The sequence below is a fragment of the Nomascus leucogenys genome, chromosome 4 (assembly GCF_006542625.1).
Source record: "Nomascus leucogenys isolate Asia chromosome 4, Asia_NLE_v1, whole genome shotgun sequence".
NCBI classification, from domain to species: Eukaryota; Metazoa; Chordata; class Mammalia; order Primates; family Hylobatidae; genus Nomascus; species Nomascus leucogenys.
Window position 1 is genome coordinate 24,857,040 of NC_044384.1, and position 13,795 is coordinate 24,870,834.

At 36.2% G+C, this 13,795-nt stretch overlaps 1 protein-coding gene across 3 annotated transcripts in view; it reads right to left on the reverse strand.

The window, feature by feature from the left end:
* RAB27B (RAB27B, member RAS oncogene family) overlaps positions 1-13,795 on the reverse strand; it is a 183,453-nt gene that overhangs the window by 53,905 nt on the left and 115,753 nt on the right. The window contains exon 1 of one of the 3 annotated variants that reach the window (XM_030810398.1): positions 12,648-12,725. The exons of the other annotated variants lie outside the window; for them this stretch is intronic. The gene's annotated coding sequence lies outside the window, so the exon portion shown is untranslated. Of the gene's footprint in view, positions 1-12,647; positions 12,726-13,795 lie in introns of those variants that run through there. 3 annotated transcript variants of the gene reach the window in all.

Consider the following 13,795-nt stretch of genomic DNA (forward strand, 5'->3'; position numbering starts at 1 on the left):
CAGACTAAGAATGTTTTTAAATAAGCATTTTGTTCTTGAGAGTAGATAGATAAGACCTAACAGCAAGATGTGTCTTAAAATTTATTTTAGTCAATGTTTTGATTTTTGCTTTGACGTACAGGAAAAGGATTTCTACCTATCCTATTAATATATAAGGTTATCTTGTTTATCTTTCTTGATATTATCTTCTAAACTTTGATGGGCTTGAGAATGTCCTGATAAACCTAGTTATGCTTAAAATTACTTGAAAATATTAAAACAAATTTTCTTTAATACATAAAGCTTTACAGAAATCTTTTCTGAAAAATAGTTCAAAAACCGTATGCCCTTGAAGTAAGACTGGAAGCTATTTCAGTGCAGTTCATTAAGTCCTCTAGCGGTTCTGTAAGAAAAACCCATAAATTCTCTCTAAGAATGTCAATAGTTTTATCTGATCTAGGCTTTCCTTGTGCTAGAATAAGCAAGAAACTGTTTACATATCCTTTCTTACAAACAAGTGGGAAAACCAATTCCACATTTGTTTTCTAAATTTCTCTGACTTGAAATTATCATTTGGAGATAAGCCAAGTACAGATAGAAAACCAGAACTAAATTTCCCTGTGATGAACGAATTAGTTTAGTTTAGAGCTATTCCTCACATAGCTGTCTTCTGCCATTAGACATTTGACCTAACTTGTTCCTTCACAGTCACACACACATTTTCATGTGGCAAATACTGGACTCCATTTAGCTTAATCAATAAGATATGTTTTTAAGGCGTCAAGCTGTTGTCTGTGATCCCTGTGAATTGTCTAAATCCTTAATTGTGAGCCATTTTATTTTATGTACTGAGTCTATTTTTCTAGGCTGGAGGACTGGAAATTGGACTGAATAGTATATTGGTGTCTTATTTCTGAAGGCAATGACTCAGGAGGCAATATAGCATTAATGATTACTCTAAAATTACTAAGGTGCAATCAACCAAAAGATCTTTTGCTGTCATATATCTTTGAGGTTGGCCATTTAGTTTGCAACGGTGGACCCGTTTGCCAAACCTACAGTTATTTATAAGCTCACCTCTTATCGTGGTAGTTGGCTAAATTTCGCTTAGAAAATAATGTCACCATTCTTGATGGAAAAATGCTCAAGCTAGTTGATCAGTTACTAATACTTTAGTCTGCAGAATTACCACAGCATCTGCCAATTCACCAGCTCAATCTACTTACATATACAGTAGTTTCTCAGTGTTCATGGGGGATTGGTTTGAAGACCCTTGGTGGATACTAAAATCCACAGATGCTCAAATCCTTGTATAAAATGGCATAGTATTGGCATATAATGTTCTGCTATGTATTTTAAACCATCTGTAGATAACTTATACCTAATGCAATGTGAATGCTATGTAACTAGTTGTTGATATTGTTTAGGGAATAATGACAAGAAAAAAGTCTGTACATATTTAGGACAGATGCAATCATTCATTTTTTTCCCAAATATTTTTGATCTGCAGTTGGCTAAATCTATGGATAATGAACCCATGGATGGGGAGGACTATCTGTACTTTTCCCGCCCCCCGCCCCCCCGCCCCCCCGACAAAGACAGAGTCTTGCTCTGTTGCCCAGAGCTGGAGTGCAATGATGTGATCTCGGCTCACTGCAACCTCTGCCTCCCGGGTTCAAGCAATTCTCCTGCCTCAGCCTCCTGAATAGCTGGGATTATAGCGTGCACCACCATGCCCAGCTAATTTTTGTATTTTTGGTAGAGACGGGGTTTCACCATGTTGGCCAGGCTGGTCTCGAACTCCTGACCTCATGATCCGCCTGCCTCAGCCTCCCAAAGTGCTGGGATTACAGGCATGAGCCACCCACCGTGCCCAGCCGGCTATCTGTACTTTTAAATGTTAAATACGTGGGAAACTGAGAACTTATTGTCAAAGATATCCAGTCAAGTGTTGTTGACAGTATTGGTGAATAAGCCTCAAATTCTATGAAATTCCCTTCCTGAGGATGGACTTAGAAAATCTACAGGAGGAAGACAAAAGGCCCTTTCTACAAGAGAGGATAATGACCATATTTTCAGAACTATGGATCAAAACATTTATTTAACTTGTTAAATATTTATTATTTATTTAACCCTGAATCTGCCAGTGTAATGGAATATTTAAAGCAGTAGCTGCTCCAGAAATTCCAGGCCATAGCACTGCCATCCACATGGGTCACGTTAGATTTTACTGATAAAGTTATTTTTGCCCCAAATTCTTCTCGTACAATCCTACTTTTAAGCCTGGAGCCTCTAACATTAGGCATGACTTTGGATTTTTGTTACATGTAAACAAGCAAATATATTTACTGGGAACAGCAATTTATAGCTGTTTTTAGACATAACTACTTTAGCAGAAATTAATTTATCAGAAAGACTGGCCAAGAAATCACTGATTTCCTAGCTTGGGGGCGGCAAAATGGCACTAAGCACTGTAGAAAAACATCAAAAGAGAGAAAGATGGGCTCTGAAATAAAGTTCTAAGAAAGATTAATTTTACCCATGATTTGTACTGCAAGGAACGAACTTTACCCTAAATTAATATGAAAGGTACTCAAGAAGACAATCTTACCTTCATGATAAAGTAGACAAGTCATAACATTATTTGCCCAGACAGAATTTTAGAAGCCATAGAGAATGTTTGGCCTTATAAAAAGCTTCATTATTTCCAATTAAGTAAGAGAAGATGAGAATATATTATTTCTTCACAAAGTCTGCAAAAAAGCATCTTTTGTTTCTTCCTTAATAAGGTGTCATGACAAAGCAACTATTATTTAGAATGTTATTGACTTATGTATAGACATTATGCTATAGTGTAAATGTACTTCTGGAAACATCATTGAAATAAATTTCATAAAAATATTCACTCCTGTTATTCTAGTATAAATTCATTTCTGATCCATGTGTACAGGGTAATTTTAAAGTCAGAGTAATGAAGTGATATTTGCTGCTAAAAAAGCAAAAAGATATTCATCAGTCAGTCTACTTCTTAGACTTTTCTTAATTAGTGTTGGATTTGAAGTATACTCTCAGCATCTGGGGGTGCTAGATAGTACATCAGGACAAAGAAATCGGACCTTAGTAGATAAGAAACCTTTACTTTTCTGCCTTTATATTTATTTGTCCTTGGGACCCTGTGGTTTGGAGAAGACCTAACTGTTGCCTGCATCACCTAGTTCAGTTGTGCCTTGAAATCATTTCTTGGGCTGATTTTGGTAATTGGGTTACCTAAAACTGGACTCGGAAAGATTATGGCTACAATGGGAGAATGTTTGTTACTTTAACTCTTTCATCTTTTCCATGCTGTGCATATTTACGGCACAAAGGTCTTGTAATCTTAACAAGTTATATGTAAAAACTTATTCCAAAGAGAAAGCAGTAGTAAGAAAAAATAGAATTTACAAAACTGTTCCCATTAAAGTCAAAATTTTGATTTTCTTACACAATAGCCTAGACTTGAACCCTGTTATATTCAATGAATGTATGCTTTTGCTGATAATAGTTCGAAGCTGAAAATGGGGATGCTTACTGTCAGTCTTTAGTCAAGGGTTTAACATCAATGCACATTTTCACCCTTGATAACCATGTCAAATAGTCATCATTTAAAATGATTCACAAGTGTTCATCGTAAGTTGTAGGAGGACTTTTTTTCCAGCAATATTTGTGTCCTTTTTCCGTATTTATTATTACTGTCTAATATAAGTCCATATACTCTTTACAAAACAAGAGATTTGTCCCTATAATGTTAGCTTACTTACAAACAAAACATAAGAAAAAACACATTGATATTTCCCAAAAGAATGTGAAATGTTGATCAATTTACATATGGGGATAACATAGAAGATTAGCAGTTGGATACTCGTTTAGTGAATGATATAAGTAGCCAAATGGTTAAGAAAAAAAAAAGAAAGACCACAAGACTGTAATCAGAAATCTTGCCTGGAATATTTGTAGGTATGTGTCTAACTCATACATGAGTCATTTAAATGTTCTCCATCTATGATCAACAGAACAGAAATAACTCAGATATTGCCATATTATAAGGAGCTTTTATGAAAAACGTATTTGTTCAGAACTAGATGTCTCAAATGTTGGATCTATAACAAAGAAAGTGTTATACACCTGAAATACAGAAAGAACACAGAGAATATCTCAATCGAACAAGTAGACATACAATATGTTCTCATACTAATTATTAAATAGTCAGAAATACTTGTGATGGAGAGTATGAAGCACCCGGATGGTGGTATAAAGAATTTTTATAAATGTAATAAAATATTCCCCAAACTCTTTCAAACAGTGAACTAGAAAAAAAATATTCACATGGAGATGAGGAAGCGGAAGAGAAGCAGAAGAAGAGACAAGGTAATTTTTCCTAAATTTGGTCAATCATTTGATGTGTTTTTCAAGTCAATTTCTTGACAATATTTTACATACTATTGAAATCTACACAAATACTCATTACTAGACAATTATTTTGTAATTTTTCTAGAATATCAAGATACATTTTGTTATGCTTTGGTAAGTAGATCTTGAGGATAAAAGTGTCATCAATTTAGTGACAGCAGAGCTAGAACAAAGCTACTAATTAAAATGAAGAGAATGGGAGTTAATTGGCACTTAAATTAACTATTGGCTGGACATCAATTATTAGAACATGATATTAATGAGCCAGAATCACTTGATTCAATCACTTTCTGTTGGGTTCCCAATTTCTAGTACTAGAACATATTCCTAATTGAGACACGACTTGTCATTTTTCACAGGTGGGTTGGGAGAGAACATAGGTGAAGAGAATTATACATGAAGGAAACATTACTTAGTGATTGCCCCCACAGAAGCTACAGGCATATTTATTATGTCCTTCCAATTATATACACACATATATATATAATTAGATATATAACCTTAAATTTTCCCTAAGTCCTTCCAGAACCTAAATGTCTTTATTAGCTAAAGCAAAGTAGGGCTTGCAGAAAATAAAGAAAATAATTATTCCTCTCTTATGGTTACTCTACCTCCTTCTTTCCAGGACCTCCTTGACAGATGGCATTTGGTCTCGTAGATTTTGGAGATCACCCACGTGCCTGCATTTCCCAATCATTATCACCAGCCTGACCTCTCCTGAGAGGTCTAGATTTCAAGAGTCATTTTCTTGAACATATGCAATTGAATAACCACAGGTACCTCAAATGCAGTAGTCCTTCCTCCCCCAACCTGCCTTTCCTTTTCTATGCCTGATTTCAAATTTGAGGACCACTATTTATCCATCTATTGCCTTAGCAGAGCCAGAAATTTAGACTTTATAATAATTTCTCCTTTCCCCCAATGTCTGGTTAATGCCCACCTTTGCTAATTATTTCTTTAATATTAATATAACTTATCTTCTCCAACTTTACAATTTCAGACCTTTTGTATTTGCCACACCTCACTGATCTCTCCACAGTTTTAACCTCCTTAAATTTATCTTCCTCTTTATTACCATAATACTGCCTTCAAACCAGTAACTGAAAACTTATCAAGTTACATTAAAATTATCTGCTCATGTAACCCTCTATTTTACTAGATTCTAAGTTCTTTAAGAGCAGGAACTATATCTCACTGACCATTACAACTAAAGTACCTAATATGACCTGACAAAGAGTAGGCACTTAATGAATGTTTTAAGCAAAAAGTTCAGATAGACAAAAATTATACCACAGATTAAATTGGTATTGTCAGGTTTAACATGGTGACCAGGTCTTTTGTTGTAATAACATCATCAGCTTTAACCAACTTAACATTTTTCCTCATGTTTATAATGTCCTACAAGAGGCAGAAATTTTGCTCCTCAAAGAATGTCATTAATTCTTGGATTTCTTATTTTCATCTTTCGGATCAAGTGACTATGCACAATGCATGTTTACTGTGGAAAACACCAATTAGAAAGCAGTTTTGAGCTATTTTTAAATCCTCCAATTCTAATGTCTACACACTTTTAGAAAACATGATTCCTGAAAAATAAGACAAAAATATTTCTACTGGTTATAAAATATTGCAATGCAAACAGAACATCTTTCTTTAAACATACAGTTAATATTTATGAATTTTAATTGCTCCTTTTCTATTTTGAGTTAGTTCTCTTTTCTCAAGTTGCCAAGCTTATACCCCCATGTGTCTCAACATTTATAATATTGATTTTAAGAATCAACCTCACTGCTCTGTACTAGACCTTGAAGGCTTTGTTTTACTAAAATCACTAGAATCTAACACCTTCTAGAACTGAAGAATGGGAAACTGGTTTCTGGGTCCCTGGCCTCATGCATTAGTCTACTTTAAAAGTCAAAGTGAACTTTGAAAGGGTGAAAACTGTAAGGAATCAGAACCATGGAAAATACACTTGATAAGAAGATCTGCTGGGAAGCAGAATAACAATATAATTTGAGGCAAATTCATCTTCAAAACAACTCAGTTATTATCATTTAATCATTTTCCAAAGAAAACCGCAATGTAGAATTTTATGACTTCCTCAGAGCTTGCACAGGAAACAGATGCCCAGCAAGGTTTTTCCAAGTCTGCAGAGGACACAAAGCCTGCAGGTTGGTGTACCTGCACCTAGTGATCAGTGTGTTCTGTCTTTGTCTATTTTTCATCTCCTCCTCACCTTTATCTAAATATAAGTTGCTCTGTAATCACAGATGCATAAATTCTCATCAAGTACGTGCATTCCTGAGGGCAACCAAATTAAGGGTGTTCAGAAACAATACTAATGAGTACTTGTTGGGTACATTTTACTTTTGTCTTCTTGGTTTTCCTAGTAGGTAAGTGAAAAAATAAAATATAGCAAAGGAGATCTGGGGAGATTGTATAGGCCAATTTCAAAGTAAGTAGCACCTGATGATGGCCTAGTGAAGTTACAAGAGAAAAGCAAACCCAAAGTTGCTCATTTCATCTTATTACTATTGCTGCTATGCAGGCTTCATCAACTAGCATCTTGTTTCCAAGTGAAGATTAAAGAATAGACTTTTCAAACATGATGGCTTATTTATTTGTTTTATTATGTTTTAACCCTCAGTTATAAATATGAGAATATTTTTGTTACAGCAATTTTTTCCTGTAACATATGTTTTGCAGTGTTGTTTCCTAGGTTCTTCCTAATAGAAGCTTTTACTTCCAAACCTTGAGAGGCAGAATTTGAGAATAGGTATTACAAACCTTAGGAGGATTAAGATCAAAGATTGAGTGAGAGAGGGATAGATATAGGGACTGGGAATTACAGTTTCCATAAAGTTAGTTGTGATATCTATCTTTAGTTCCCTTAAAGAATTAATAAATTAGCAAACAGGTTGCATTGCTCCTACATCTTGCAGCATTTGGGAGAAAGTTCCAGAAAATTAGAGGCTTAAGTTACTCCAAGGAGGCACCTGAGTCAATATGTGGCACCTCTTGATATTAGAAAAAGTGTCTACTTTTTTTCCAAGGCACTAAGACATGACTAGTTTCTCTTTCCCTCTGAAAAATCTAATTTCACTTTGTATTTTTAATATTTAGATATGTACAGGAACACTTATCAACAGTCCATTTTGTTTATGAAAATAATATATTTTGAATAATAGACCATAAGAACTGAATAATTCATTTAATGAACTTCTCAGGCTCTGATTACCTTGCCTAAGTTAGATGGGCAAATATAATACAAGCTGATTTTGCTTTTTCTAATTATTATTGTTCTGGTATATCTCTCAGGTCAGATTTAATACATAATCTCATTTTTTTCTGAGCAAGTTAAGGAGAGAAACAAGAAGAAAACAGATTAAGTTGACCCCAAGTTCAATATGATTGAAAATAAATTTATGTGCTAGAACGAAGCCAGAAAGAGGACTAAAATGAAGTCTTGGGCTTTTTCCCTAAAAGTTTTAAAATGAAATTTTCCCTCTATTATAGAGTTCATATATTTCTATCTCTTCTTCCATGTTTACATATATGCACACACACACACACACACACATATATATATATACACTTATGCACACAGATTTATGTATAACATAAACATAACCTTAGGTAGATCTAAGGTTATCTATCTATTTATCTATCTCTACCTATCATCTATCTAGAGGGATAGACACATAAATGGAAGGAAGAAAAGGAAAAAAGAAGGAAAGAAGGAAGGAAGTAATCATAAAACAAGAATTATGTGTTGCCCAAGTCTAGAGCTGAACAGTAGGGATGTCAGAATAATTAACCCTTACCTTTTTTTTTTACACAGGAGAAAATCAAGATCCTTAAGAAGACTGAAAGCCCTGTCTATAGTTATACACTACTTGACACTAGCAATATTTGACTAATAATAGACTTCCTACTGGTTTAAATCCCACCAATATATGAAGTCTGTCTCTCCTCTATATGAAACTGTTCCCAAAACTATGTGAGTGGGTCTTGGTATCCTTGAACACAGCTGTAGCTACCTAGAAACGTTTTTCCTGCTTTTCTGGATATTAAACATTTGCTTTATATGGCAGCTACTACTTAATTTGCTTTGATCTGTTTTATATTTTATAACTAAACTTTCACAATCAATTCTTAATTTAAAAAATCTAGAAAACATTATCAAATATTAAACAAATTGTGTTCTTGTATTTGTAGGATTACAGCTTTGGATGAGAGCTTGAGGGTTGTTAATTCAACCTCCCAGTAGAAGCCATCTCTATAACACCTCTGACGAGTAAGTTTTAGGTTGCTGCACTTCCTGATCCTCATTGGTCTTCTCTAGTTTCTGCAATGACTCTTCCCCATTGGTGCCTCCAGACTCACCTTGTGCCTCTCTCTGCCACCTGCTTTCCATTCTCCAAACTCCTTTTCTCAGTTTCGTGAACGCTCCAAGCTCTTTCCCAGGTTAAGAATTCAGCAAATCCTTTTGCACCGTCTAGTTTGTTCTTTCTCAACCTCTTCACCTGACTAGCAACCAGGCAACCTTTAAGTCTCAAATGAAATGCCGTTTCCTCACAGAGGTCCTCTTGACTCCTTCTGCCATTAGTCTTTCTCATTTAAAGAAGTTATTTGCAGTCACAATAACTTCTCAGCTTTCTTTGATTTTAATTTTCTGTTGGTGTTGTCTAGACCTTCCATTTTGAAGGCTATTTTCTTTCATGTAGAAAGAAGAGGGATTCATGGCCAGGTGCAATGGTACACACCTGTAATCCCAACACTTTGGGAGGCCAAGGCAGGCGGATCACCTGAGGTCAGGAGTTCAAGACCAGCCTAGCCAACATGGTGAAACCCCACCTCTACTAAAAATACAAAAATTAGCCTGGTGTGGTGGCACATGCCTGTAATCCCAGCTACTTGGGAGGCTGAGGTGGGAGAATCGCTTGAACCCTGGGAGCAGAGAGTGCAATGAGCTGAGATCACGCCATTGCACTCCAGCCTGGGCAACAGAAACTCCATCTCAAAAAAAAAAAAAAAAAAAGAAAGAAGAGGGACTTAAAATAGAAACTGAGTAATTCTACTTTCTCTCACGTTCACCAGCATCAGCATGAAGGGAGATGACCCTTCTTTATTCACTGCTTTGTTTCAAACAATGTGAAAGTAATCTTTTGTCCTCCTGAGCATTTTTTCCTAAGCTTTGGCTCACTGTGCATTACTCTTCTTCAAACTATGCTTATAGCTCAGACAACACCTTCGTTAAGTATTTCTAATTATATGTTTCCTTTATTCATCTGTTCTACAAGTCATTTTAAAAAACTGAATTTATTAGAGCTTCTGTGTACGTAGCCTCATGAGTTTTTCTGGGGGCCTCTTTTCAATTCTCTTTAGAATTAGGTGAAATGCTATTTTCAGAATTTTTTAAAGTTAGTTTTTCTGAATATCTTATTTTGAGGACTCTGTCTCTTTCCCGAGCTGCCAGTGATTCCACACTGCCACATGCAATCATCACTTCCCTGTCCTCATCTCACTGTTTATCTTGGCCCTGTTTGACACCATGGACCACGCCCTTCATCCCAAAAAAAATCCTGGCTTAGGTTCATGATGACACTCTCTTACGTTTTACCTTTCACTTGAATGGCTTTTTACTGACTCCTCCCATGCAAGGTCCCAAATGTCCGAATAAGCCAGAGCTGCATCTTCAAGCCCCAATTTTTTCTCTGTAATCTCTCTCTGAGTGATGTCCTCAAGGCTATCACTCTAAATAGTATTATCCATAGCCACTTGCCTCTGAAATTTCTATATCCAGCTATGATGTCCTCTAGGTGCTCCAGATTCATATATGCAAAAGCCCAAGTTGATAATTCCACTCGGATGTTGAAAAACACTTTAAAAGGCTGCAAAGAAATTCTTCATTTCCCATTAAAACCATTTCTTCCCTAGCTTTATCCATCTTAGGAAACGGCCTTCTGTCTACCCAGTGTCTTCAGTAGGAATCCTGTTGATCATTTGGTTCTTTCTTTTCTTCACTTCCACCTTTATCCAATTTATTAGCAAGTTCTGTCAGCTCTGCCTTCAAATATTTCCTGAATCTATCTACTTCTCTCAGTGGCCACTGTTCTGACCCTAATCTATGCCACTGTTGTAGCTGGTCTACTGCAATAGCCTCCTAACTGGATTCTTTTCTACTCTGGTCACCCTACTACTTAGTCTTTTCAAGGAAGCCAGAGTGATCTTTTAAAAAGATCACCTGGCCGGGTGTGGTGGCTCACGCCTGTAATCCCAGCACTTTGGGAGACTGAGGTGGGCAGATCATGAGGTCAGGAGATGGAGATCATCCTGACCAACATGATGAAACCCCGTCTCTACTAAAAATACAAAAATTAGCTGGGCATGGTGGTGCACGCCTGTAGTCACAGCTACTCAGGAGGCTGAAGCAGGAGAATTACCTGAACCCAGGAGGCGGAGGTTGCAGTGAGCCAAGATCGTGCCACTGCACTCCAGCCTGGCGACAGAGCAAGACTGTCTTGGTTTAAAAAAAAAAAAAAAAAATCACCTCCCCTGAGGCTTTTCTTGACCACTAAATCACACAGTCCCATTCAGGTCACTCTCATTATATTACCCTTTAACATTTTTTTTTTCTTAGTATCACTAAAAGTTCCAGAATTACTAATTTGTTTATTTACTTATCTGTCTCTCTCCAAACCCCAGATATAATGTCCATGACAGGAGAGGCCTTGTATATCTCACTAACCTCTGTTATCCACAGTGCTTAGAAGAATATTAAAGTTCATAGTATGATCAGTAAATATTTATTGAAAAATGTGCAATGGGCTATATCTAAATCATAGTGTTTTATCATTTTACTTGGAATAAAAAACAAAGGCCAACATATTTATTAGGACCTTCAAAGTCCTCCAAGACCTGTCCCCATTATCTCCTCTTCCCCATTTCTTGCCACCCCCATCTCACTCCCTCTGTGCCAGGTTCATGGGCTTCTTTGCTGTTCCTGAAAGATGCCAGAATGCTTCAATCTAGAATGCTCTTCCTCCACATATCCACATGGATCATTGCCTTACTTGCCTCAGATCGATACTAAAATATCGTCTCAGTGAGGCTTTTCCTGGGCATCTGATCTGGAGTTTCAGTCCGCCCTGACCCCAGCCACTGACACTTTCTGCATGCCTCCTCGGCTTTATACTCTCTGCTGAGCACTTCTCGCTACTGTGCCATAGACTCACCCTGCTTATCTAGATTGGTCTTTGTCTCCCTGGTAAAGGATAAGCTTTATAAGGTCAGGAATTTTGATCCACTTCTGTCCACACAGAGCCCAGAACACTGCATAACACTTTTAACAAATATTTGTTGAATAAATGAACAAGCAACTTAATTAATTATCTCAGTATATTGAGCAGTTGTTTAATTAAAAAGACAAAATTCATTGAAGTTTTTTTGGTCATTTGATAGAGTGTTACTCTTATTGGCAATCTAGACAAGTTTGTCTTATTTAAGGAGTGCCAATGGGAGGTTAATATTTGGAGAACATGAATAATGATTGCAAAGGGTGTGAAACAAATTGAGTAATATTATCAACACCATATTTGGGGTTTACAATAGGTTCGTTATTATGCGTAGTGATGTTGCTGCTTCCTACTTCTATAGGATATACTTAAGCCCCATATATACTGAATAATGAGTTTTTTAAAAAATCATTCCCATTTGGCAGCCATCTTTAGAAAGTGACATATTCTTCATGGGAAACACCTGGTTTGTCCTGTCTGTTTTTATTGAAATCATTTCCTTGCATCTCGACATTACAATTACTTGCTTAAGAGCTGAACTATTGGTCAACCTGCCTTGATGAATCAACTGAAGAAACTAGATTAACTGTGAGATGAGTTTTATATGAGTAATTGTTCTATATTTCATGCCCTACTGATCTGAGAGCCCAAAAACCTAACCAAAAATTTGCAGGAGTGAAGGTGGGAAAAGAGCAGGTTTCTATTCTGAACCACCTGGACATTTGGATAACTTCTATTTTTCCAGAAAAACAGTGAAATAAATGATCAGCAATTCTGAAACCAACATACAGTTGTAGTGCAAACTGGCATACCAACTGATCTTCTACCAAGAAGATCAATTATATTAGGGTTACCTTCCCTATTGGGTCAAACATGCCTGTTCCAGAAATGACCTATGAGAAAGGGGAACTGTGGTTTGCTTACATTCAACAGATTCCCTTTATCCCTTCTTGGCAACTATGAGAACAGGCTCATCCAGTTTTATCTGCTATGTTTTGTTTTCCTTTCGAAAGCAATGACAGTAACACTGTATGAGAGGCCATAGTCAATTCTGAAACAGAAAAGCTCCATTAATATTAAACTATCTGTCAAGATTACCCTTTTTTGGTCACTGGCAGGAATCACCTCTTGCCTTCGAGGATGGCTGACCCCGTCTGGGTAGAGGATTATGCTAGGAAACTATGAAAAATAACTATTTGAGGGGCTATGGCACATGACAGGTATGACTCTCTCTTCATCACTGCAATATGGACTTTACAGCAGCTTGAAAATTCATTAAACTTAAATATCTGAGTTTATAATAATGCTTAACTCTATCTTTTCCCTCAACTTTTCAAAATTTATAACCATAAAACCCTGTATATTGTATATATATTGAATATGTGTGAATATAACTAAATATTGAGAACTGTAGACATTTTTCTTATAAACAAAACAAAATCAAAATTCAGAGCTGCATTATATTAAACAATAATTTTGTTGTTAATAACCTTGAAATTATATGTTATTACTTTGGGCTTAATTTAATGATGTGCAGTTTAAAACAACTGGAATTACAGACCTTTAGCTTTACATCTTGACATAAAAAACTCATAAAACATGATACAGGTGTGAAGGCTCTAACCAAACACAGCTTTTTCCTAGGAACACAGTCTCTGCTTACAGTTCACCTACTTCAGTAGTTTTCAGAGGCTTAATCAATGTTGCATTGGGTGGGAAAGTCTTGAAAGCTAATTTATTGTGACCAGTTGAGCGAACACACACGCACACATATACCCTAGTTGGTGCGACACTTAGATCAGAATTCGAAAGTAACAGAGCAAAAAATTGGAAAACAGAAAGTACTCTTAAGGTCTCTGTGGCTATTTCATCTAAGGAAGTGCATATAAATGTCTTATTACTCTCCTGGCTTGCCTCACTAAAGTCACTCCTCCTGGAATGAAACTCTAAGCACATCACCATCTATGCTTTTTCTTATTTATTATTTTGGTAGTTTTTTGAGATGCTAATGAAAGGAAATTGGCATTGCTGTGCCTAGGCTTTTTGTTTTTCTTTTTGCTTTTTTTGGTGGT